This window comes from Lathamus discolor, chromosome Z (genome assembly GCF_037157495.1).
Source record: "Lathamus discolor isolate bLatDis1 chromosome Z, bLatDis1.hap1, whole genome shotgun sequence".
Taxonomy (NCBI): Eukaryota; Metazoa; Chordata; class Aves; order Psittaciformes; family Psittacidae; genus Lathamus; species Lathamus discolor.
Genome location: NC_088909.1, coordinates 53,219,019 through 53,245,600, shown reverse-complemented (window position 1 = coordinate 53,245,600; position 26,582 = coordinate 53,219,019). Strand labels below are relative to the sequence as shown.

General features: G+C 41.7%; 1 protein-coding gene across 10 annotated transcripts in view; it reads right to left on the bottom strand.

The window, feature by feature from the left end:
• Window positions 1-26,023, bottom strand: part of MOB3B (MOB kinase activator 3B) — an 81,788-nt gene extending 55,765 nt beyond the window's left edge. For 3 of the 10 annotated variants that reach the window (XR_010608707.1, XR_010608715.1, XM_065662495.1), the window contains exon 1: window positions 8,600-8,741. The gene's annotated coding sequence lies outside the window, so the exon portion shown is untranslated. Of the gene's footprint in view, window positions 1-8,599; window positions 8,742-9,394; window positions 9,488-10,623; window positions 10,683-25,015; window positions 25,413-25,523; window positions 25,582-25,994 lie in introns of those variants that run through there. The other 7 variants (XR_010608708.1, XR_010608712.1, XR_010608709.1 and 4 more) reach the window with 6 other exon arrangements.
• Between the last annotated feature and the right edge of the window lie 559 nt (window positions 26,024-26,582).

The following is a 26,582-nucleotide window of genomic DNA, read 5'->3' as shown; positions in this document are numbered from 1 at the left end:
GAATTCACTTGCCAACTCCAGCAATGTGAAGAAAAATTCTCTTCTTCCCTAAGGTCTGATATCTCAGCTGTGAAAAAACTGTCTGAGTTATGTGAGAAACTGTTCCAGGAGTTCCAGCAACAACAAAAGGAGAGAACCTATTCCCCACCTGTATGGGCCAGCCCCTCAGCTTTGACAGTAAATGCTCTTAATCTCAAGAGGAAGGATACAGAAGGTACACTCCAGGTACCCCTGTGGTTTTACCTCTGAGATCATGGAGAACACATGAAGAAGTGCGATGGAAAGCCTACCTCAGCCTTAGAGGTATGGGTATGTGAACTGCAAGGAAAAACAACCACAAATGAGGCGTTTTGCAGAAAAGACATTGCTCCAGTCTCCAGTGGACAGCCTCCCGGACGGAGTGGGAGGGCTGACCTTAGACCTCATCCTATAGTAATGAATTCTAGTCCGTTTTTACCAGAAGTAAGAGGAGCATCCTATGACCAGGCATAGAGAGGCCCTGCCTCTAGCCAGGTGGAGAACAGGGACAATCGGATTAACTGGACTGTATGGGTTAGATGGCCTGGCACGTCAGAGCCACACAAGTATAAGGTCCTCATAGACACCCTAGTAGTGTACCCTAATACCATCAAGGGTCAGAATACATTTGTATTTCTGGAGTGACAGGGGGTTCCCAACTGAAATAAGGTTGACTAGGAAGGACTGGCAAAAGCATCCCACTGTGACCGGCCCAGGGGCATTTCAAGGACCAAAAAGGGTACCTGTGGGCTTTTGGAATAGCTTTAGACAGAGCAAATGAAGCAGCTTTCTATCTTGCCTAGTCTCTCTGTTGTGGGGTTACTGAAAGTCAAACAACGACAAGTGCCAATTGCGACTACAACAGTGCACCTGTACCGGACATGCTGGAAGTTCAGTATGAACTGGAGTCAAAGGCAGCCAAGTGGTATGCCACAACTGATATTACCAATGCATTTTTCTCAATTCCTGTGGCAGCAGAGTGCAGGCCACAGTTCGCTTTTACTTGGAGGGGAATCCTGTTCACTTGGAATTGACTGCCCCAGGGATGGAAATACAGCCCCACCATCTGCCATGGACTAATACAGACTGCACTGAAAGAGAGCATGTGCAATACATTGATCACAACATTCTGTGAGGTGATACAGTGCAAGAAGTTTTTGAGAAAGGGAAGGAAATAATCCAAATCCTGCTGAAAGCCGGTTTTGCTATACCTTGACAGAGTAAGGTCAAGGGACCTGCACAGGAGATTCAGTATTTGGGAATAAAATGGCAAGATGGACGTCACCAGATCCCCACAGATGTGATCAACAAGATAACAGCAATGTCTCCACCAATTAATAAGAAAGAAACACAAGCTTTCTTGGGTGCTGTGGGGTTCTGGAGAATGCACATCCTGAATTACAGTTTGATTGTAAGCCCTCTCTATCATGTGACCCAGAAGAAGAATGATTTTAAATGGAGCCCTGAGCAACAACAAGCCTTTGAGCAAATTAAATGTGAGATAGTTCATGCAGTAGCCCTTGGACCAGTCCGGACCAGGCCAGATGTAAAAAATGTACTGTACACCGCAGCCGGGGAGAATGGTCCTACCTGGAGCCTCTGGCAGAAAGCTCCAGGGAGATGCTAAGTCGACCCTCCACTTTTGGAGTTGAGAACACAGAGGATCTGAGGCTGGATATACCCCAACTAAGAAAGAGATACTGGCAAGCTATGAAGGGGTTCGAGCTGCTTTGGAAGTGACCGGCACTGAAGCACAGCTCCTCCTGACACCCCGGCAGCCCATGCTGGGATGGATGTTCAAAGGCAGGGTGTCCTCTACACATCATGCAGGTGATGCTACGTGAAGAAAATAGGCCTCACTAACCACATTTCAAGCTCAAATAGGAAATCCCAGTCATCCAGGAATCCTAGAAATCATTATGGACTAAGAGAGGGCAAAGATTTTGGAATGTCACCAGAGGAGGAGGTGACACATACTGAGGAGGCCCCACTGTACAATAAACCACCACAGAATATACCTGCTGGGGAAAACAGTCTGGGTAATTCCTGCCTCGGGCAAAGGCAAACCCACTTGTCAGACTGCTTTCACTCAAGGACCTGGGTGCACCTGGTGAGTAATGTGGGAGGATGAGGAAGTCCGCTGTGTACCTCAAGGGGATTTAATCTTGGGTGACGAGAGCCACTGAATTGAACTTTATGATGCTGTACACACTAGATATTATCACTTCCATGGCAGCCACACATCCATCACTACGCTGGATGCCTTGTGGCGCCCATCTCCACTGCTCTGGATTTGAGGATCTGAACCGGACTCCCTTTCGATCACCACATTAATGAAGCAAGAACTCTGATAAAGCTGGACAAGTGCAGCAGTGATGGCATCTGAATAAGCTTCAGCATCCAATAAACCACCAATACACAGCACCCATCTTTCCTGCCCAAAGAGACTCATGACTCATGAGACTCATGGAGCCCCAAGTCATGCACTGAATGAACTCAACAAACTTTTATATGGATGGTCCATAGACTATGGGAATGATATCTCTGTGTATGTGTGTGTGTATATATATATATGTGTATACATACATACATATATATATCTCAAACAACATATACATACATATACATCTCAAAGGACAGGAAAGGTGATGGCGGAAAGTGTGGGACCTGGCATGCCATGAATGCTATGGAATAAAGGGTGCATACTGTCCTGGTTTTGGCTGGGATAATTATTTCACTAGGAGCTGGTACAGGGCTGTGTTCTGGCTTCAGTCTGAGAACAATGCTGACCACACACAGATGTTTTAGTTGTTGCTCAGTAGCACTTACCTCAATCAAGGACTTTTCAGTCTCTCATGCTCTGCCATGCAGAGGGGCACAAGGAACCAAGGAGGAGCAGAGAGAGGACACCTGAGCCAAACTAGCCAAAGGGGATATTCCATACCACAGCACATCGTACCCAGTATAGAAACCGGAAGGAGTTATCTGGAAGGGAGCAATCTATGCTAGGGTCAGGCTGGGTGTCAGTGGTGGTGAGCAATTGCATTGTGCACCAATTGTTTATTGGGGTTTTTTTCTCTTGCCTTTCTCCTTTTAGTTCAATATTCTATATATTCTATTATACTTTAGTTATTAAACTGTTCTTATCTCAATCCACAGGTTTTACATTCCTTTGATTCTCCTTCCCATCCCATCCAGGGTAGGGGCAGAGGGGTGTGAGCAAGTGGCTACATGGTGAAGAGTTACTTGCTGGGGTTAAACCACGACAGGAATACCAAGGTGAAAATCACTGGAGGTGTATCTGCAGATGCCATGATTACAGCAAATTGGATGGTAATTAATAGCTTCTCCCATACTGTTTCACACACCCTTTATGCATTATGATCAGAAAAAGATTGAAAAATGTTTTCCCCTACTGTTTCTTTTCTATAAAGAATTTCTCTCCTTCTCTTTGTTCTGAAACATCCTCTTCATTTTCCTTTTTTTCCCTTTCTTATGTTCTTCACCTACTTAAGTGTTTCTCACAGTCATGTCTCACAGGAACTGCAACAGGCTTCTGTTTAAGTGCCAGCTAAAGAGCAATTTAGAAGGCCGACACACACACTAAGCAAAAGCTGCTGGCTACATCCAATTTCGTTTCTACTGAGTCTCTAACCTAGGTTTGCCTAGGGAAAACAAACAGGTAAATATACAGACAGTGTAAACCACCCACGTTTGATGCTTTTTATATCATTATGTGTACACAGGTTCAATTATTAAATTATTGTAAGTGTGTGGGAGTACAATGCAATTACAGAAGTATTCTTCTTGCATACTTCCTGTTTAAAGAACAGGACAACATACTACAAGTTACACAGCCTGTAAGACAACAGCCTATTCTTCACCTGCTTGCTCTAAAATAAAGCAAGATTAGCTCCATTTAGGTCAGAGACAGAAGTGTTGTGGCACATCTGGAATTCAAGAGAAAACCTATTACTCTGTGATACATTCTTTAACATACCTGTTTGAGCTGGTATGAAAAGTGTGGTGCTATAACTAATATGTAAATTTAGAGAACATGATCACTATAAAGAAACATGATAAAAATAGGAGAAAACCTCAAATATTGACTACACCATTTATAATTACAATGGAATTAATCTATTATTGCTGAGAAATTAGTATTTTCCAAATTCTGCTAAGCATCATCACTCTTCTGTTTCCTTCAGCCCCAACTGCTTTATTTTATAACAAATATGAATACTGGCACTATATATTGCACTACCTACCAAAGCAAAAAAAAAAAGAAAACCCAAACCCAAAACCAAACCTAGTCAAAATAAAAGGCAAAACTGAAACATTCTGAATATGGAAAAATATAAAGCTGCATGTCAGTACAAGCATACATTCATATTCAAATACATTTTGATCACTGGATTGAACAGAAGGAGTTAAATTAAGCTCACAGCAATAAAATGGTCAGTGCCGATGTATTTTAACACAAGATAACAGATAACTTTCAGAAGTCCATCTAGACCTCTCTCAAGGCCTAACTGAGATTTATTTTATTATAAACATATTGATAAGTCTTGAGAATATAATAAAAATGTAAGGGTGCCTCTGAAGTTCTATGGGCCCTTCGGAAAGCGCACTATTCTAAGTCCAATGTAATTTAGCAAAGCAGATTACATCTACAGAGTTACACAGATTTAACATGTAGCTGTTCTGGCTTACAGAGATATAATAGGTTCCCTTCACATTCTACAGATTTTCTTTAAAGCTTGTACATTTGATGTAACCTCCAGTTTTTCAAGACATACCCATGAAGGCATAAAATAAACCTTAATTTCTAATACACAGGCACGTAACAAACACCCCTTAAGCCAAGTAACATCAGACCTTAAAAAACTCCACAGAACAGCTGTAGGCAGGCTGGACACATAAAAGTTTTGCTTGTTAACAGCAGTCTTTGGACATATTGCCTCGTATTTCATCTGTGTGGCAGAGATACCATATCTAGACTGTGAAACTGCATACTCTGTATCTGAACTGTGCCTCACACAAAGGAGATGTCAACATATGGTTGCTAAAAGGTGAGAGGTAACCTTATATGCTTGCTTCTGATCTGTCACATCCCTTTATCATTTGGACTGTTAGATTAACTGCACGGTTTATTCCCATATGAGGCAGACATAACAGCTCCACTTTGAAACATTACAGCTTCACAGGAAACATCATGTCAAGCATTACACTTCTTGCCTGCTTAAGACTTAAACTGTTTTGATTCCTAAGACATTATCAGAGGAATACAATTAGCCTACACATGAGCATTAAAAGATGAGACTTTGCTGGAACAAAGTCTGAGAGTGCAGGAAGCAACCCAAACAAGTGAATCAGTTCAGCTGATCTGAACCCAAAAGTCCTTGGTCAGGCAAAGTGCCACTGAGCAACAACTAAAACATGGATGTGTTATCAGCATTGTTCTTAGACTGAAGCCAAAACACAGCACTGTACCAGCTACTAGGAAGAAAATTAACTCTGTCCCAGCTGAAACCAGGACAAAGCTACAGATCCCATTGTTAACAACCATTCACGTTCTCATCACTAGCATATCACTAGATTATGGGCATGCTCCTCTGTCCATTTCCTCTTAACAGAAACACAGTAATGCTTATATGTAAAATAAGTTTTCATTAATAGAAGCAAGGAAAACATTCTCAGGTGAAATACAGTTTTGGAAATACAAGGAATCAACTCAGTTTCAGGCCTCAGTATCCCTGAAAACTAAACCAACACCTACTGTTAATCTTACTGCCTACTTTGAGTAGAAAGATCTTCAGGAATAAGCTTTCAGTATAAAGGCACATTCTCATTTAAACTACAGCTCTAAGCAGAGAGTAAGAACTGAGGCATGCTTTGCTTCCCCAAGACAACAGGAAAAAAGGAGCACATAATAGCACAAAACTATCCTGTGAAGACTTAAATGTAGTACACGATCAAATTAACACCTTCTTAAAGCAGAGATCTTTTTGTGGGTAAACATGCTCCCACTTAACCTCAAATTTCAAATCCAGTTTCCATGTCAGACTGAGTATCAGAACTTCTCTGCTATTGCACCCATATACATTCATTCATATTCACAGGTCTGAAACAAGTATCTGGTAGTAGTGTCCTACATTAGTTCTAAAGAACTGTGATGATGACCCCATGGACCATAACTACTACTAAGTAGTTACTGTCCCTTTGAACTATTTTTGTTAAAGGAAGAAACCACCTCTGGAATTACTATACTTTTCAATCATGAGATTCAATGGGGTGTTAAGGACCTCCTAACTATGAAGTTTAAGAGCCAGCTCTTCACAAGGATTTAATGTTTCAGAAAATGCACTCACAATTGCTCTTTTCTGTAATATTGTACTAAATCAGCCCATTGATGGTAATTTAGTCTCCTTTCTATCTAACCTTAAGTGGTAAGAGAGTCGTCTAGAGGGCCAATAAATACTTGCCTTTTCAACATGAAAACTAATAGCAAAAATATACTTTCAGCTGATCTGATTTTTTTCTGTGTTTTCCATGAAGTGGAATTTAAGAGTCCTATACATGTTCGAAAAACAGCTTTTACATCAGATGAAACAGACTGCACTATTGCACATTTCTTCCTTTAGTTTAATGAATCAAACAAGACTGGCCTCTAAAGAAAAGCTTAACTGATCATTAAAACCAGCACAGATTGTGTTGAATTTAATACTAATGCCTGATAGCATTAATGCAGCAATATAAACACAGTGATCAGGACATAATTAAATCCCCAAATTTACAAATGACAGGGTAATATGAACAACAAAACAATGTTTTATCTATCAGCTTAATTTACTGCATTGCTAAGCACAAGCCCATATTAAGAGTAACTAATGGCCCTGCTTTAGAAATCTAATAATGGCAAGTAACAACTCAGCAACTCCACCCTTCTAGATCAAATGTCAGATTATATGGTACAATAAACAATCACACACATTAATCAAGTAAGTGCATGAACAAAGTTCCTAACAAGCAACTCCAGCTACCCTCAGTTATCTATCAGTAGTTTATTTGGTGCGAAACCTGAAAGAGTGAGAGTAAGACAATCATGTCTCTAGACTGACATTGTTCATAATGGCCTATATTCTGAAAAGGTTTATGACTGAACAAATTTTGACTGTACGATTTACAGAGACAACAAAATTCCAGCCAGGAAAACATTTTCATACAGAGCACAGCCAGATCACCTCAGCCACCTGACCTAGTAGCCCTGATGCTTCAACACTGCATCTAGGACAGAGAAACGTGTGGGTTTTGTGTAACCAGCCCAAGACCAGTCCTCAAAGTGTCACAGCACTACAGTCCTCAGAGTATGGCAGAGTAGAGACCTTCTGGCCCTCTGGAGCACTCTGGCCCAGCAGTACCCTCAGGCTACTCAGTGGCCCCCTGCACACTGGTGGCTCCAGCACATATAAATACAGTAGTCCAGCAGGAGCAAGCACAGCTGCTACTGCCATGACTGAGAATGTGGCAAATGTTAAAGCTTTCAGGGAAGTAGTATGAGTTGTTGTCAAAGTACATAAACCCAGGGACTGATTTCTTCTGGGATGAAGTGTAGAGTAGTGATAAGATACAGAGGGATTACAGTTAGAACTGTGGGGAAAGGAATCATTCACTCAAATGTAGGTATTTCTGTTGTAGATTTTGACACAGTTAGTTCTTGTCTATAGTCCCATTTTAGTTAATGATGGAAAACACATTTCTAAATTGCTAGCACAAAGCACTAGAAAAAGATAAGGGGTAAAAAGCCTACACCTGCAGCACAGTGAGCTGTACAACCCAAGGGGCATTTTCCTTCTTTAGAATTCTTTAAAGGTGATTAATGTACCCAAGCTGTGTTTGGTGTCTTTATCAGTACAATAAACTAAAAAAAAATCAGATCATAAAAGCTACTTTACTGTAATAGTGACAGACCTGGTTTTCAAATGGCCCCTCTCTCTGCTAGAAAATATAACCACAAAATTCTTATCAAAACCAGTCTCACTGTCTCTTGTATAAAGTATTTGTCTCCTCCAGTGACTGGAGAACAGCAGATAAAGGCAAGAACTGGACAGCAAGTCATTTGTCCAAGGTCACACAGCAGGCCATCAGCAGACTGAGGAAGAAAACCGCAGTTGCCCCATTCTGTGTTGCCATCTGTTCATAAAGCTAGACTCCAAAATGTCCTTGAAGCAGACATTGGCACCTCTGTCTAACTCAGCTTGAACCCGCTCAATTAAACAACATTATGTCCCAATTTCCCCTGTATAACAGTCTTCTGGATCTAACATATGCATACTGGAAATAGATCTGGACTTTAAGATGTCAGAAAAATGGGTAACAAACTTGACATCTTTTTATCCCTCCGGAAGTTTTTTCTCTGAACTAGGATATTGCACTGCTTTTACAGTCTCAATGTCATTAAACTAGAATAGGCATGGTCATAATCATTAAATTAGCATGTTCAACAGCAAACAGAGAAGAATAAAGTAGAAGTGGGAGGTGCCAGCACAAGCTATGCAAAAAAAGCATAGACATGACTCACCACGTTTTTGGAGACAGAATGAAGAGTAGAGGATTAATTTGATTTACTTCAGGAGTTCACATTTGTCTCCTCCAAGTACTCTAATCATCTCAACTACTTGATTGTCACCTTTCCTTCACTTCTTGTTTCTTAGCTCTGGAAATTGTATCACTTTCCAAAGGAACAGCAATATTGTAGACTGAAGAGATTTATAAGGTTTTGCCTAAGGTCACTGTCTGAAAACCGTAAGTTCTGAGGAGGAAAAAAGAAAAACAGTATCAAGAGGTAAACTTAAGTTGGTGACAGAAAATGCAAAACCTCATGAGCTTTCAAGGCCCAGCATCTTCTCTCCCATTCCTGTGCCTCTTTCCAACATAGCATATCTGTCCATCAACCTGTGATTAACAGAGAGCAGCTCCTCATTCGCACTGGGGCACCAAGAGTAAAGGCCTTTTTACATGTGAACTTACTCAAGTTATTTCCGTACACCTCCAACTTGTGTGTAGGTTCATACTCTACCGCAGTATATGGTTTTCTGGAACAAAGTTATTTGGATTTGGGCAACAAAACACACCTCCTCCAAGCTGAATTATCACTATCCCATCGAAGGAAGAAATCAGGCCTCCATTTGCTAGTAACACGCCTGGTGGTGACAACCACAACAAAATTCAGGAAAAATATATTTTAATTCAGGAAATTACTTTGTTCAAGACACCATTAGAAATATCATGCATTATAAAGGTATTACTTGAAAGGGTATATATTACTTGTAAGTATATTCCTTACAAGAAATTAAGCTCCTTAGAAACAGCTTACCATTGATCTCCTCTGCTGAAGATCCAAAGCACTGAGTAACTCATCCCAACCCTCTTTACAGAGCTGGAAAGACTTAATCTTTCACCCTAAATTCTGTGAGAAAAAAGAATGTCAGAGCTAAGCACTCAGTTCTGGGAATTCCCTTTCCTTCTTACCCCATACTAGGAGAAAATAGGGGCATCATGTAATTATCAGTTGCTTGGTAGGCAATAGCAGTCATCAACACCCTTCCTGTGGAGCATTTTAAATTAAGCTGCTGCATAAGCTACAGGAAAAAAAAGAAGCAAACCACAAACTGCTCACCAAGTTTACAAATGGACTCTCTTTCTGGATGAGATAACATCTCTAAAAAGTAAAGGTGGCCCAAAACAAGCAGGCAAGATGGGTAGAAAAAGCCCGAAAGCTAGAACAGCACTTTCTCTCCACTTTCTAAAAATACTCTAGCTTTTATAAAACTGGAAATAACACAAGGAAAACCTTTCCCTTTTAGCACCACAGAAATAATACCCAGAAGTTACTTCTCTCCATCACCTTAACCAAGACACACAAGTTTGTAGAAATAAAGTGTGTTAATAACCAGAATCATGGAAGTACTTGTTTTCTTTTGCTATGGAGGGCCCAGCTGACATGGATTTTTCAACAGCACTTTCAGCAGGCTGGACTGGTCAGTCCAGTCTACAGCTGTCCTGGCTGCCTGGAACCTAAAGCTGGCAGGAAATAAAGGCATTCTTCTAGCAGTCACAGAAGAGGAAGAAACAAAGAAGAGAGGTAACTACCAGCACTGCTCTCTCATCTCTCTCAGATATAACTTACTATGTTACAGTAAGTTATAACTTACTTATGTCTCAGACATACTTACTAGGCTGTCCCCTTGATTATCACCACCAACAGAACAGCACTAAGTGGGAACCGTCATTTAAAAATTGGTCTTATTCAATTATTCCTAAGAGTTACCAAGGAAGTCTTGGGACTGTGGTGAAATTCCAGACCCACATAAATGCTATTCTACCACATGACCCACCTGCAGCCCAAATCAGAAACCCTTCCATGGGTTGGAACTAGATGATCTTTAAGGTTCTTCCAACCCAAACCATTCTATGATTCCCTTGTCCTTAGACTATCATGGTATGAACGATGATGCCACTGCTGCAAGAGTTTTTTCTTACATTATCTTTCTAGTTTATTATTTTAACTTGAGTTAATATCACAGGCAATTAAAGCCGACATACCTGTCAAAACAGCAGTGCATCTCAGGGGTTAGCCTTGTTAACACCTTGTGGTTTGGGACCTGCAAGAGAAATTTCAATTGCTTCACCCTTTCACTATAGAGGTATTGCACAGCAGATAAATCCTGCTGTAGCCCAAGGGCATACTCATAATAAAAAATTTCCAGCACCTTCAATATGTTGTTACATGGTAGGTGAATGTTTTACATCTGACAATAAAAGTGTTATTGGTTTGAATCCCACTCCCTCCTCATTAGTGCTAAGATTTTGCTATAAATCTCTACAAAAGCAAAAGCAGCCTTTAGGAAAAAAGCTTTAGGAAAGTTTGCAGCTCTCTCAGTATGCAAGTCAGGTTATTTTTCAGTCAAGAGGAATACTGGACTGGAAAGGGACTCATTCACTAAGCCCAGTTTTAGTTTTTCCAGGAAATCATCAATTCTAGAAATCAGGTGGGTGCGTGGGGCCCACAGCTGCTTTCTGCTTCCAGCATTCAACATTGAGTACAACTGCAATACTGACACAAATCCATACACCTAATCTGAATGATGATTCACAGAAGGTGACTACTAGGCCTCTGAAGTGAGGATGTAACTGTTCAGTCAGTGTTATAACCGTGGAGTTGTGATAAGCAAGTTGAGATAAGCACTGCAGCCTCTCTTCATCTAACATGCAAGTGTCCAGACAAAAACCCATCAACCTATGCTCTTTATTCTATCACGGTTTTGAAATTGTCATTCCTAAAAGCTTTGAAATAAGCTTTTTGGTAAACTGGGTCATAGTTTTGGGAAATTCCTGTGTTCAGATGCTGCCCACAACACTGATCCATCTCTAGCCTGCTCATTTGTGCAGAGAATTTCAAAATAAGTGCCACCAAAGTGTAGACTACTTGCTAACTGCACTACATTAAAAGGCACACGTGCCAATTCACTGATTCCAGAAGCTTTCTCCTCCCATACTGCCCAAACAATCTTTTACTGAACAAAGACTAAGAAAGGGCTTAGAAAGCCCACCTAGCTCTTTCACAGTCAGACTTTAGCTAAATCTTAAGTAGTAAAACACACAGTATAGATAGTTCTTCACTCTGGAGTCACAATCTATAGAGCAAATTAATTTAATGTCCCAAGATTCACTGGGAGTCTTCAAGCATGAAGCCTCAACTATTTCTGATGTAGTGTGAAGTGTGAGAATAGATGTTACCAGGCTGAGAAAGTTGGGGCTGTTCAGCCTGGAGAAGAGAAGGCCGCATGGAGACCTCATAGAAGCCTTCCAGTATCTGAAGGGGGCCTATAGGGATGCTGGGGAGGGACTCTTTGTCAGGGACTGTAGTGACAGGACAAGGGGTAATGGGTTAAAACTTAAACAGGGGAGGTTTAGATTGGATATAAGGAAGAAGTTCTGTACTGTGAGGGTGGTGAGGCACTGGAACAGGTTGCCCAGGGAGGTTGTGAATGCTCCATCCCTGGCAGTGCTCAAGGCCAAGTTGGATGAAGCCTTACATAGCATGCTTTAGTGTGAGGTGTCTCTTCCCATGCCAGGGGGGTTGGAACTAGATGATCTTAAGGTCCTTTCCAACCCTAACTATTCTATGATTCTATGATTCTACCTGAACTCTCCCATGCACACTGCAGACAGGGAACTGATGCAGTCATATTTCCTGGAACACCACAAACTGTTCCCAGTTTGGAATCTGCCTTGCTGCAGGAAACTATGTGATCACACATTCCTGTCAAGACTTACGAATGCCTTCAACAGCAACTTTTTTACCTGATAATCCATCCACTTCACATTAAATTCTTTAGCCAAGATCATTACCAATGCCAGCTGTTAGAACTGTTGGAAATGACCTTGTCATGATGCGACCATCTCCCTAGGTTAAGAAATCTAATCTGAAACACCAGCATTTACTGGAGAAGGGCACAATGCCCCCACTCCCCCAAGAAAAACAAAATGAAACCAAAAACAAAACACAAGAAAAAAACACAACAAACAAAAACCAACCAACCAAAATCCACAAAACACACAAAACAAACAACAAAACCAAATACCCAAGCCGAAGCTGACGTGATTATTACTCCTGTTGTAAAAGCAAGTCTATGTCAATACTCTGTCCTCCCCAGATTTCACAGGAAGTTCACAAGAAGTCCACTGCAACTATACTTGACAATAATGATTAATTTCAAAGACATACTATGTGTATTATTAATAACTTTTAAATGGAAAATATGTAATTATGTGTACTACACTTCTCAACTGATTTCCTAGAAACAAGTAAACACACAGTCCAACTGTCGGCCTTGCTTCCCACAATAACTTTTCCAAACCATGATCCAGCTTCAATGATGTTTGAGAGAGCAGTTCAAACCTCAAAATAAATGCTGTCCTCCGAAGTTCACAAAATTAGCAGCTGGACAGGGATGAAAAAGAGCCTGCTGACCTCACTAAGAAAAATCCTAATCACTCAGGACCGATTAGGATCACATCTGGAGTTTTAAAATAGTTACAGTATGTCCTCTGTCCTATCTTCTGAAAGCTTGGACAGAACACTATGAGGAAGAGTTGGAGAATCAAGTGAAAGAAGGTCAGAAACCAGGTCTCATTAGTTCCTAAAATAAATTTTAAAAAATTATAAACACACCTGGCACATACAGTTAAGTCTTCACCTCCTCGTATCTGGGCAATTCTGCATCATTGCTTAGCAGTCTTAGTGCAGTCATGCCTCATTGTTCAAGACATTTCTCACAAGCAAACTGCCACACTGAAATAAAAAGTATTTTTCAGCAACACAAAGAAGGAGTTTTCATTACATCAGAACAGTAGTTGCCCTCCACACTATGTTAGTGACCATAAATACTCTCTTATTTGTTACTAGGAGGATGATACACAGGATAAACTACAGAATCACTGTATGCATATATTATAACGTGGAATAATATTAATGCATGTTTGTAGCCTCTAATACTCATACAGGCTAACATACAACACAGACTGACCTGTATCTGGCACCAACACTGTTAAGAAAGGTTTGTAACACACATACAGTAGTCAGAAGTCTCAGGGTAAATTGCTGCAGTTCTTAGCTTTTTATGAGTTTTGTCTTAAATGGTTTTGCTCTGTTCTACATTCTGCAGCCAGTCTTAGGACCAAGTACTAGAAGTAAGGAGCTGAGACACTTCACAATATGTCACATTAAGACATGTTCACATGACTGCTTCAGGTTACCTTCTACACAGCACATGCTCCTAAATTCAGAATACCAGATCAATTTGGCTGCTAAATGCTAAAACTTGAAACCCTAAGCTCAACATCATCTTTACCCTGTTAGAGGCTTGCTCATAAGAGTAATTTGACTAAGATCTCTAAAAACACATGCAGCATGAAACATTTCCTCTGCCACTGACAACAAACAAGCTGGCTGGATGGAGGTTTCCCTATCATATTTATTGGATTCTGTGATTCAGGCCTAAAGGCTTTTCACATCTGAGAGGAGAAATACAGTCACGATTGCACTCTTCCCAGAAAGAAACACTGCTCAGCAAGAAAACCAAGTGAGTCCCTATCCTGGAATCTAGTCTAGCATTTTGGTTTCTTATTTTACCACACACACCATTTTAACAAGACCAGCACTGACTAGTACAAGTGAGAAAGCATTGAGAATCTTGTATCTCCTATCACTGTGGAGATGCTTTCACAAATGCTATTTTATTGGCTGCTAAGATGACCTTTCAGACAGATGAACAGTAATGCTAGTCTGTTTATTACAATTGATTATAAGCAGATGAGCACACTAGGGTCATAAAGATCTAACACAGAATGAGACAGATGGAAACTCCCTTAGAAAGCCAAGCAGCCTCTGCAGGACATTCCACCTCTTTTTTTTTTTTTCTGGTTGGCTATGGCTTCTACATTTTCCCCATGGCAGATACTCAATAAAGATTAATCTTTTCTTTTTATCTCCGTGCGTGTTCCATCACTTGTACAGCCCTCAGTAACATGAATGAGGTGAGATGCATACTTTATAAGCACTTAGCACTTGAACTGTGTATTTCCTACCAGGAAAAAAAGAAAAGTTTCTCAGGAACAGTTAAAGGCTCTTAATTATTGCTTAATCTCCCCTTGAAATTTTAGTATTTTTTCACAATATCCAAATAACTCTTGGATCACCTATGAAATCAGAATGGAAGGAAAACAAGAGGTGACTGGTGATGTGACTCTGCTCTCCAGTGCATAAACAGAATAAAACTGTTTAACAGTGAATTAGATCCAGCTTTGCTATGCATCACTAAGCTGTTTCTCATGTTGCTTTAGTACATGAAAGGGCCAGTCTTCACCTGATTTAAACTGATTTGCTCCATTTAATGCAACAGAGGCATGAATATGTACTTCAAGTCGAAATTCTGTCCTGAGCTTTCTACTGCAAAATGTGAGCCAAATTTAAGGTGAGATGAATTACCATTTAATTCTGAACTGAACAATCAAACCTGCAGTCTGACATAAAAACCATGTTTCTGATAGTAAGGCTTTTGGATCAGACTCTGATCTCTCTGACATTACTGTACAGACATTCTTAACGTGACTGCTCTAGCTCTAACCCAGGCGTGAATCTGACACGATTTATTCTCACATGATGCCTTGCATTAACCCATTTCAGCTCAGCATCTCCAACGATATGCTCCAGCCACTCATCAAGATCTGATTCAGTCCACTACTTACTTTTATTCTGCTCAGTCAAGTCTATTAAAGCAGAATTTTCGACACTATAACCTCCTCAGCTAAAAAATAAACGCTCTACTACATTTTTAACATTAACTTTTTACCACTGTAAAAAAGTCAGAGAAACATACATATTTGCTGCTGCTTTAGACTGTGTGTAAAGATAACAAATTCTATGTCCCGGGATCTTTTGTGATACACCTAATTTCAAGTGAACTCAGTTATCCCTCTAGTATAACCTTCAGTAACCTTTTATTATTACACTAAATTTTGATAAAAATATTCTGACCTTTCTAATACTACATGTTAACACTGCATGTTAATTATAGTTTATCTTATGTCATTTCGATATCTGCACACACTTCAAAAAAATTAAAAAATATATAACAAAGACAAGGCCTCCAAATAACTTTAGATTGCTTATACACTAGAAGTCATAGCACATGTAAGACATGTAACGAATGCAAACAGCTACAGCAAACAAAAAATCGAGGGAAATTTAATAATCCCATCTTTAACAAAAAACCAACTAAGAATTGAAAGAGAAAGTAATTCAAGGTCTTACTAAAGATATCTGTGGTAAATTCAGGCATTAAACCTACCATTCCAATCTATCTTCTTAAGTCTCTGTCCAATTTTCCAAATGCAAAACCATCCTTCCCACAATTTTATTCATAAGCCAACTTCTCTGAAGATCCCTGGGTGAAAATAATTTATGACAGTGCTACAATATTAACACAGCAGTAGCAAAACCAGAATAATAGCCACAGAAGCATTAATGTATTCATGGGGTCCTGCAGTATAACTGCTGAAGCTGTCCTGTGGCTTGATTAAGAAATTCTTTACTGTTAGAGTGGTGAGGCACTGGAACGGGCTGCCCAAGGAAGCTGTGAATGCTCCATCCCTGGCAGTGTTCAAGGCCAGGATGGACAGAGCCTTGGGTGACATGGTTTAGGGTGAGGTGTCCCTGCCCAAGGCCCAGGGGGGTTTGGAACTAGATGATCTTAAGGTCCTTTCCAACCCTAACTATTCTATGATTCTGTGACTCTAAACTGCTTATCCATAGCAGTCTTTCAGTCTGTCACATTATGACAGGTCCTCCCAAGCATGAATAGGATTTATTAAAAAAACCCAACCAAACAAAAAATACTTTTTAATCTCAGAAATGTCCAGAAGTTCCTTTGCTGCTTACATCAAACATTCCTAAGTCCAACGTTTTCCATATTCTTTTTCAAATATCCCTGTAATTACGCAGGCTGAATAACATAAAGGAGTGTCCCCTGGCCTTCTAATCTCCGTACACTTCAGTGACCAAAACCATATAGATTTACATATAGATTTAGCAATCCTTAAAGATTCCTCCAAGAAAACAAGCAAATCTATCTGTTAAATGCCTTGTAAGGTTTGCCTATCTTAATGCTCAACCCAGTCTTCCTTTTGAATTGCCATCATACTGTGATTACAAGAACCAGTTAAAAGGGTTGGTACCGTACTAGACGAAGCCAGCACTATCTAGCAGCATGACACTTTGTTAGTGCATACTCAGGAGCCAATCAAGCACTTTCATTTCAAGCCATAGTGCTTCTGTGGCACTATCTCAGAACTGTCACCACAAAAGGCTAAGCCTGTTTTGAGCACTTACTATAAAAATGCTGGTGGCTACCTACAGTGCTACTACAAGCTAAACCAAAAACTTGATTTTCAGAGAAGAACACTGGCCAAACACTGGGAGACATGTTACAGCATTACACTGGATGGGGTGGTCCTGAACACAGGACATTTGAAAAAGGCTTGAGTTCTATATATTTCTTGGGTTTTTTTTTGACAATGCAGTGGTAGCAACATATGCCCCAAATTATTCAATGCTTGTGTCAAGAACAGGGTTACTTTGCTAATAAAATTTAAGCCACTCCTCAATCAAAACAATTTGTCCTACCAAAAAAGACATTTGTTTTAAAGCAATAAAATCACATCTTGTTTAGATGACATATCTGCATATCTGGTATCTGGGGATGTGATTCTTTTTCACAGTCTTAGCCAACATAAAGCAAGACTGCTTATTCTAGTAAGACTACGAAAAGATGATTCGAACCTGCTAATATCGCCACAACTTCTGACTGACCAGACTGAATCAGGGTTTTTTTTTTTTTTCAATTAAATACAGTCAAAAGAGAAACAAGCAAACCTTGCAATTGCTTGAAACTGAAATAAATAGTAAACCCTGGCAGGATCTCAGCTGATAAAAATGCAATTCCTACAAAATAAGTAATACCCAGCACGTCATACAAAGGAAATAAATTCAGAGACACAAAGGAGAAGCATGTGACCACAGACAAGACAACCAAGAAACTGCAAGATTACTGATCCGTAAAAAGGCAAGGAACAGAGTGCTGGCTACTTCATCAGCATGACCACCTTGGTTCAGAGAAGCTTACTGCAAGCTTGCATTACATTGGCATTGTACATCAATATCTCTCATCCAGTTTGCCATTCCAAGGAATCAAAATGAACTACCACAACATGAAACTTCTGTGCAAAATGGGTGGCTATTTTGTCCAGCAATGTCTCAGCGGAACCACCGATTTCAGATGCCCCATGGAGATTACCAAGGTCACAAAGAATACTGTCACACTGATAATCTATGAGTTTCTCCAACAGATCTGCCAAATATTTAGCAAAAATCTTCCTGCTGGTGTTTGTAATACAAGCAAGACTGATAAATTCCAAAATGCTATTCATCAGCAAATTGAGGAATTAGAGATATGTTTGTCAGAAGAACAACCAAAAGCAAGAAAGAAATTTCAAACATGGATCCTAAAAAGCATTAGATTAAGTGTGAAAAAGTGCTTCCAAAGAATCACCAATTTTCTAAAAGATAAGCAATATAGCCACTGTTCCTGGGAAGCAGTCCAAGTGGAATTGAGAACATGCCTTATAATTTTTGACAGTCTTATGAAAAAACACACACCATGAAGAGGTAACATCTATTTTCTTTATTCTTTGTGAGAATTTGCTAATTTTCCTTCTTTTAATATTTTTTAATTTCCTTATTTTAATAATTTTCAAATTGATAATTGGGGTTTGTTTTCAAAAAGCATTCAGTAGTCTAAGGTAAACATGGATAGTACTCTAGCACTTGGTATCACCACTTCTGTAGAAGACAAACTCTTTGAAGAACAAGTGGATATTGCTCCTCTGTATTCTCTCTTTGCACTATAAAAACATTTTGTGGTTTTCCCACAGTATATGCCAATTGTTTTATGACCTGAAACTCCTGCATTTGGATACTGCATAGATTTTGCTATTGCATCTTTTCACTAATGCACAAAAAGGTACAAGATGCGTAAGGAAGAGAGACCTTCCTCAAGTCCTTTGTACGCTACAAAGATCTTACTTTACAGGCAGATGAGAATTTAACATGACTTCAACCTCTTTAAACTCAAAAAAATGACAAGTAGACCTCCTGAGGCAGAAAAGTAAATTCCAAGCTTTGATCCTTATTTTGCAAGTTGACTTATCTCTATATGCTATGGGCACACTGAACCCATCTTGCTATATATCATATTCAATAACTACTGTGGAGGATTGGCTTGTCGAAAAAGGTCAAAAGGTCATGTTCCCATCAACGAGCTGAAACAAGACATCTGTGTAGAAGATGGTGCAAACCTCTCACGCCAGATAATGAGGAAATGAAGGACACCGGCAAACAGCAACATACTATGACCAATCACAGCCAAGGCCACTAAGTGATAAGTGCATGAGAAGGAGGATGGTGGGGGGGTGCACGGTGTAGCTGCAAAAAATGTAGAAGCTACAAACCAATGATCTTGTAACATGTAAAAGCTGTAAGCCAATGATCTCTCTGTAACCAAACTATAAACATGCAAGCAAGGTATATAAGTATCCATCTGCTTAGCAATAAACGAGACTTGTTGGTCATCATCTGATGAGCTCGTCTCCCGGCGATTCCCACAAACTACAGCATGGATTTTTAGGATATGTTGGTTCACAACACCATAAAAATTATGTATCTGTTCTATCTGGTTTGTGTTCATAAGGAGACAAGATTAGTCTGAAAATATTTACTATATAAACATAAATGCAAACAAATTTATTCCACTGCTCTCCTACCTTACTTCCCCTCATACAGGCAGAGCCAAGCAGTGCTTCAAGTCATTATCTACATCAGTTTACCTGCTTCTAAAAAGACCTTGAATGTCCTGGGCTTTAGTACCACTGGATAGGCTTTGACGTGGATTTTTTTCCCACCTCAGACTTCTAAGCATACCTGATTCACAAAATATGTTTATCATAAATGGAATTTGTTGAACTGGAATGTTAAGGGCAAAACAGTTAAAATATTTCTGTGACTATATGGGACTGGGGAAGAAAATGGGAGTATTCCAAAAAGCTCAACTTCAATGTGCTGTTATTCACTGCCTGAATACAGAAACTCAGCATACTGCCTGAGAAGCTTGAGGGCCTGACAGCAACTTCAGTCCCATGTCTTTATTTAAAGAGAATACATATCTCAAAATTCCTTCCCACTTCAGAGAGAGGAAAAAAAAAAAAAAAAAGGAAAACTAATTCTGCATTTAGTGATCTTAATGGAATGGTATCATTATTCCTGATCCCAGGGGTGCAACAACAAACAACAAGATACTTACAACTGCCTAATTTTAGGCATATAAATTAGACATTTAGCTAAGGAGATCAGGCCCATCCAGTTCACTTTCATGTGCTCCTATTTTACAGAAACAGGGGAAGGGCACAATGGGTTTCAGACTCATAAGTCTACTTTCTGTCACCAACTAAGACCTTGTTCTTTAACTGGTTGTATAAGGAGCCTTAGATACATCCGCGCATCATAGGTAACATTAAATTCCCAACAACCACATTAATTAATCTCTGAAATCTCCGTTTTCTTGACTTAAACACTTTGCAACTATGCTGACTCATAGTGACATTTCACAGCAGCAAAATATTTTCAAGCACATCTACACATTTAAATCTGAATTATTTTTTTAATTTGCTGCTTTTAATGTATGGTTACTGTGGGGAAATAATATTATTGTGGAGGGTTTTTTTGTTTGGTTTTGTTTTGTTTTTTTTTCTTGGGATGGGAGGGCTTTGTTTGTTTGGGGTTCTTTGTTGTTTTTTGATTGTTTGTTGTTTGATTGATTGGTTTGGGTTTCTGTTTGTTTTGGTTTGGTTGGTTTTTTTTTTCCCAAAGGAGGAAAGCCATATGCCCATTAGGTGATAATCTGGGGTATCCAGGTGACCTTAACTGACTGCTGTCAGCTAGCATTTACAGGGAACAGTTGTTTAAGAATTGCCTATGTTAGTTTTCTGCAAAAACATTTTGCTTTTACTAATTATATATCATAGAAGAAAAAAGAAGTTACTATAGACAATATTATTTTCACATTCCCTGTCTGGAATTCAGTGTTAAAAATGGGAATACATATGCAACTTTCTAGTCCTATGGAAAGAGCTGCACTGGCTGAGACTGAATACGGTCTTTTACTATTTGAAGCCAAATAACTTCAAATCTTGACCTTTTGCCTTAAAGCAGTATCTAGGAATTAAGTACTGCACTTTTCTATGAAAAATCTAGACGACTATTGCCACATGTAACAGCTTTCACAATTAAACTTTATTTGTTGTTTAGGGGTTTTTTTCAACTTTTTTTGAGTACTGTAACTGGAGATCCAAAGAAACAAGCCCATGTCTATTTGTCCAAGTTTTTTCTATATTGTTGGTTTTGATACCACTGTGGATACACACTATTTCAACATCTGCCTTATCAAGCACTCTGTCACCATGTCAGCGGGTACTTCCATCAATAAAAGAGGGGGAGGGGATGGGAAGTAAAATAAGAAAGTAAAAATGGTATTCTAAGACTCCTAGTACAGAGATTTAAAGTCACTTAAAAATTCTTTTAAGAAAAAAAAGTGACTACAAAAGTGGACAGTTTCTTGACTATGTTCCTGGGTAGAAAAAGAAAAAATGAAACCCCATATTTTTTAGGGAATTACCACCTGAAACATTCACTGCTAGCACTTGTACCATGTTGTGCTGGTCACTGAAAGGTTGGATTGCTTTGAAATACAGACAGTTGTGAGATGGAAAAGACGGAAAATTGAAGTCCTCCCAAAATTTAGAGCTGGAGTAAGAGTACATGACCAAAGGATGAGAAATAAGATGGAACTTCATTTCTTACAGCTCTCAGCTGCACTTCACTGGTTTCAGCACACAAAGTGTACCATCCAGTCAAGGGCTGGTGTCAAGCCTTCCCGAGCTGTTTTACCTCCAGTCCCTGATTCAGAGACTGCACTCATCTATCTATACACATTTCTTTTAGAACTCGAGAGCTGCATAATTATGATAGATATATCTTAATTTATTTTTTTTGTACCCCAAAATGGTAATAAGTGTAAAATCACAAAAAACAAAAGTCCAAAACCAATGCTCACAACAGTGGGGAAAGACTTGTTTTTAAGACAGGCAAGGTCCTCTGTTACCAGGTAACTGAAGAAACTGCACATTACTACACCACGTGCTTAAAGCTCTGTCCAACCTGGCCTTGAACACTGCCAGGGATGGGGTAGCTACAACCTCTCTCAACAACCTGTGCCAGGGCCTTACCACCCTCACAGTAAAGAACTTCTTCCTTATTTCTAATTTTAATATACACACTTTCAGGTTAAAGCCATTCCCCCTTGTCCTGTCACTACCTGCCCTTGTAAAAAGTCCCTCTGTAGGTTTCCTGTAGGCCCCCTTTAGGCACTGGAAGCTGCTCTAAGGTCTCCCCAGAGCTTCCTCTTCTCCAGGCTGAGCAATCCCAGCTCTCTCAGCCTGTCTTATCAGGAGAAGTGCTCCAGACCTCTGATCACCTTCATGGCCTTCCTCTGGACTCGCTCCAACAGGTCCACATTCTTTTTGTGTTTGGGGCCCAGAACTAAGGACTGCAGGTGGGGTGTCATGACAGCAGAGCAAAGGGGCAGGATCACCTCCTTTGACCTGCTGGTCACACTCCTTTTGATGCAGCCCAGGATACGGTTGGCTTTCTGGGCTGCAAGCACACACTGCCAGCTCATGTTGATTTTCTCACCAACCAGCACCCCCAAGTCTTTCTCCTCTGGGCTGCTCTCAAATCTGTAGCTGTGCTTGAGACTGCCCCGACCCAGGACCTTGTTGAACCTTTTCCTTAGCTCACCAGACCAAAAGGAAATTATCCAAACAAAACCAATAACAAAATTCGTACTTTTGTAAAGGTAAAGATTTAAACTAAAGCATACCCACTGCATATGACAACCACCACAAAAGAGAAAGGAGAGTGTGGCAGCAAGACTGAATAAAGCTACAGGAGAACAGCGAGCAAAACCTCCTCTCTTATTGTTATCTGGTACAAACTTTTTTTAAAGAGTCTCTTGGTTACTTTGTGTACAACTGATCTTCAGTCATACATGGCAGTTCACCCAGAAGCCTTTTTTCTTTAGTATACTAATGTACTAATTACCCATCACCAAAGAAGCTTATTGCAGTAGTAAGATACTAATTTGTCTAGAAGTAAATTTAATCGTGCAGTAGTTAAAACTCCAGTTATATTTTACTTATTTCAGCTTTCTGTCTCCATCTCACCTGCACAAACCTAAGTCCCTGTCTCACAAGAGGCTCACAAGACTCATGTCTGTCGTAGGTACTACTGAAGCATCTAATCCTGAGATAATATCCTAAACCAGAAACATAAAAACATTGTGCTCCATCTATAAACTATTCCAGACCTCAGTTTACCTGACTCATAATACAGGCTGAATATTAAACGAAGAACAGCACCACATTTTTCCTGATACATTTTTAAACAACTGTTACTCCAAATAACTGTGATCCATCTTTCCAGGGTGCTTGGCCCTCTCTGCTGCTTTCAGTTTCTGTTCCAGAACACAGCGCCTTCCTCAGGGATCTCAAACGATGACGAGTACTTAGCTAACAGTTGATAAAGAAACATTTATAGCGAGAGAAATATCAGCAAAGGAGCATAAGTGGTTTGGTCCAGTCCCAAGTTTCACATCACTCACTAATGCACTTTAAGCAGCACCAGCTATTACACCAATACGGTGGCAAACAGCATTAAATCATCATGCCAAACTGCTTGATGCCAAACAACATCACACTGTTCTGCATTCATCTCCTGCTCTTTAGCACCTTCTGGAATGCAGTATTACTTAACTATACCCTGTCTACCTTGTGCTGCTGTTCTTTCTCCCCTGCCCTGTTTCTTTGAGATGCGCTTCTCTGAGATGTGTTCTTTCTCTGTTACAAAAGAACAGTTTCCTCCCTTCTTTTTTTGGTGCCAGCAATGCTCTTTCCTCTACCCCACAGAGCAAAGAAGCAAAACTGTCACAAATGTTGGTCCAGTCAAAAGAGTCTGCACATGTTGAATAGTAACATGCTTTGCCATGGTGGAAGAGGAGGAAACAGGCTCTCCATCTAGCTACTGCAATGCACCTGGCAAACAAACCCTCCAGACTGCGAATGCCCGGAATATTTTCTCATGAGTCTCCCTCATTATGTACAAATTATATTTGTGTGTAAAAAGACAAATGTTTTGGAGACCAGAAACAATTGTGTTGTCTATAAGAAATCACTGCAATCTAAGTAAGGGTGGGAAGGATCCTCAATCACCCTGTATCCATCTGATAATCACAAAGGTAACCTGTTCTTGCTCTAACTTGGTTTAGGACACACCTCTGCATCAATTAGAACATTTTGTTTATGAGAACTGCCCACAACCAGGCCCAGAACAGGTTGATCTGACCACCAAGTAGAAGCAGGAAGGCCTCTACACCTTTAAATGCCAGCTGGCAGCAGTCTTGCTAGAAGACAATCAGCCTCAGGCAGGACTCTCCGGAAGCCCCTGCCAGCGAGGACCATTCTCTTCTAAGCCAACTGCAGGTACCTCTCGGGTTTGCTGGTCCTTCCACCAGCAATTACTCATTTCTTCATAACCAGCCTTGGGCCAGCCTCTCAAAGAGCAGCTCTCAGGTTGTCGCTTTGTGATGCCTGCAGAGATTTCAAATCCTGCATTCCACTAATGGACAAGGAGTTTAACACAAACCATTTTTCACTGAGCAACCTTGCAAACTAAAGGCAAAATCCAGCACGCTCAGCCTGTCTCTCCACAACTGAAAGACCCGGCAGATTAGCTGCATGCCAAGTTTCTTGAAATACCAAATTCGGCCCCAACATTAAAGAAATGCAGCAAAATTGCTGGTTTTAACTTGCTGTGCCTCAGCGTTTGCCATGCCAGAAGACAAACTCCCATCCCTTTGCTCAACGCGGCTACAACAGGACCGGTTGGAAGGGCTCTGGATCCCACCACTGTCAAAGCACGGTGCAGAAAGGCAGCAGGACGATGGGCTGGCAGGGGGACACCATACTGGGTTTAAATAAAGGGGGAAATACAACCCAGACCTCAGTCTGACAAGTACTTGCCTCCTTTCTCTCTTGACCCTGGTGCACGCTCGCCGCTCAGCGCCCGACACAGCGGGCAGCAGCAGCCCCCGCGCCCTGCCGGGTGCGCCTGGATCCGACAGTTTCCAAGCACCCTCCGGGCAGCAACAGTTCTGGAGACCAACAGCTCCGCGAGCACAGCCCTGCAGGAAAGCACAGAGGGACCCACCTTTTGGAGACAAGGCGAAGCGGGGAGCCCCGGGATGGGGGAAGCCCGCAGGACCTTTACAAGGGCGGCTGGCCGGTCAGCTGCTGTACCCACACTACCGGTTACCGGGGAGCCACGCGTAGCCACAGAGACGCAAGCGCACACCTGCCGTTTCGGGGGGACGGGGGTCCCTCCCCAACATCCGAAGGCGAAGGCCCTGGCCGGCGCGGCACGACGGGCGCGGGGAGCTGGAGAACCTCCCGGCAGCGGCGGGCAGTGGCCGAGCCCCGCGTTTGGCCTGGGAGGAGCTGGCGCGGCGGGGGACGACACCTCCCCTGGAGCTGAGCCGGACGGGGAACGGGCGGGCGGCCGCAGCGCTGGCTGCGCGTCCCCGTGGGCGACCCGCTCACTGCGGGAAGTTCGTGGGGCGGCGGGACCGACCTCAGCCCTCACAGGGTCCGAGCCCTCACCTCACACAGACCGACCCGACCCGACCCGACCCGACCCTCCGCAGCAGCCCCCGCCTTACCTCCACCCCTCCGGGCGCCGCCACCCGCCCGGGTGTCTTCCCCGCAGGACGGGCAGGGGACGGGCAGGGCAGCAGGGCAGCACGGCGCGGCTGCCCGCCACGGACGATCCCCAGCGGCGCTGCCACCCGTCCGGTACCGGGCTCCCGCCGCGCGGCCCCCCGCGCGTGGTGCGGCCCTGCGCGGAGGCCGCCCCCTGGCGGGCGCGGAGCAGCGGTAGGGACCGAAATGGCGGCGCTGCCCTGCTGCCGGCTCTGCTCCGCCGCCCGCCCGCAGGGAGCACCCCGCGGGGCAAGGCGAGGCGGCGCGGCCCCGCAGCCGCTCCCCTCAGCTGCCTGGGCGCCCTGAGGCCACCCCTCCACGGCAGCCCTCACCCGTGCGGCCCCGTCTGAGAGGCAGCCCCCTTCCTCACTGCTACCGGTAAGAGGCCAGATCCTCCACCGAACGTTAGCAGGGTTTGGTGGAAAACTTACTTTAGTTAAGGCAACAAATGCGGAGCTGTGATCTGTCGTGGAGCCTGTAACAACCACCAGGAAAATGTCAACCCCCACGACCCTCTTTCTCAAAACTCCTCAGAGACAGTGTTACGGAGGGTTTGCCCTCCACAGCTATGGTTGCTTTACCACACCAGCCAAGGCCAAAGAGCATGATCCCTTACCTCAGAGTTGGAGAATTAGATAAGTAATGGCATTCATGTTGCTGTTTTATCAGCCAAAGGGTCTTCTGGTTTATCTAATCCGTGGCATTTGTGGGAATAGGCTGATACACAACCATTCATACAGTTAAATCCACCTTTGCAGTTACACTGATTTGACCGTCTCGGTTTGAAAAAAACCCCACCAAACAAAACAAACAAACAAAAACCAAACCCACCTTCACAGCTGGTCTATATATACAGCTTGGACTAAAATCTGTTGGGTTTTCATGCCAACAAAGACTTCAGGGTCTTACACATACCCAAGTGACCATTTTTCCACAGAGGAGAGTAACAGCAGAGAACTGTTTCAGTGCCACCCAACTCAAAATTAAATGGCTGTGTGCCAAACTCTTTATTCTTAAGT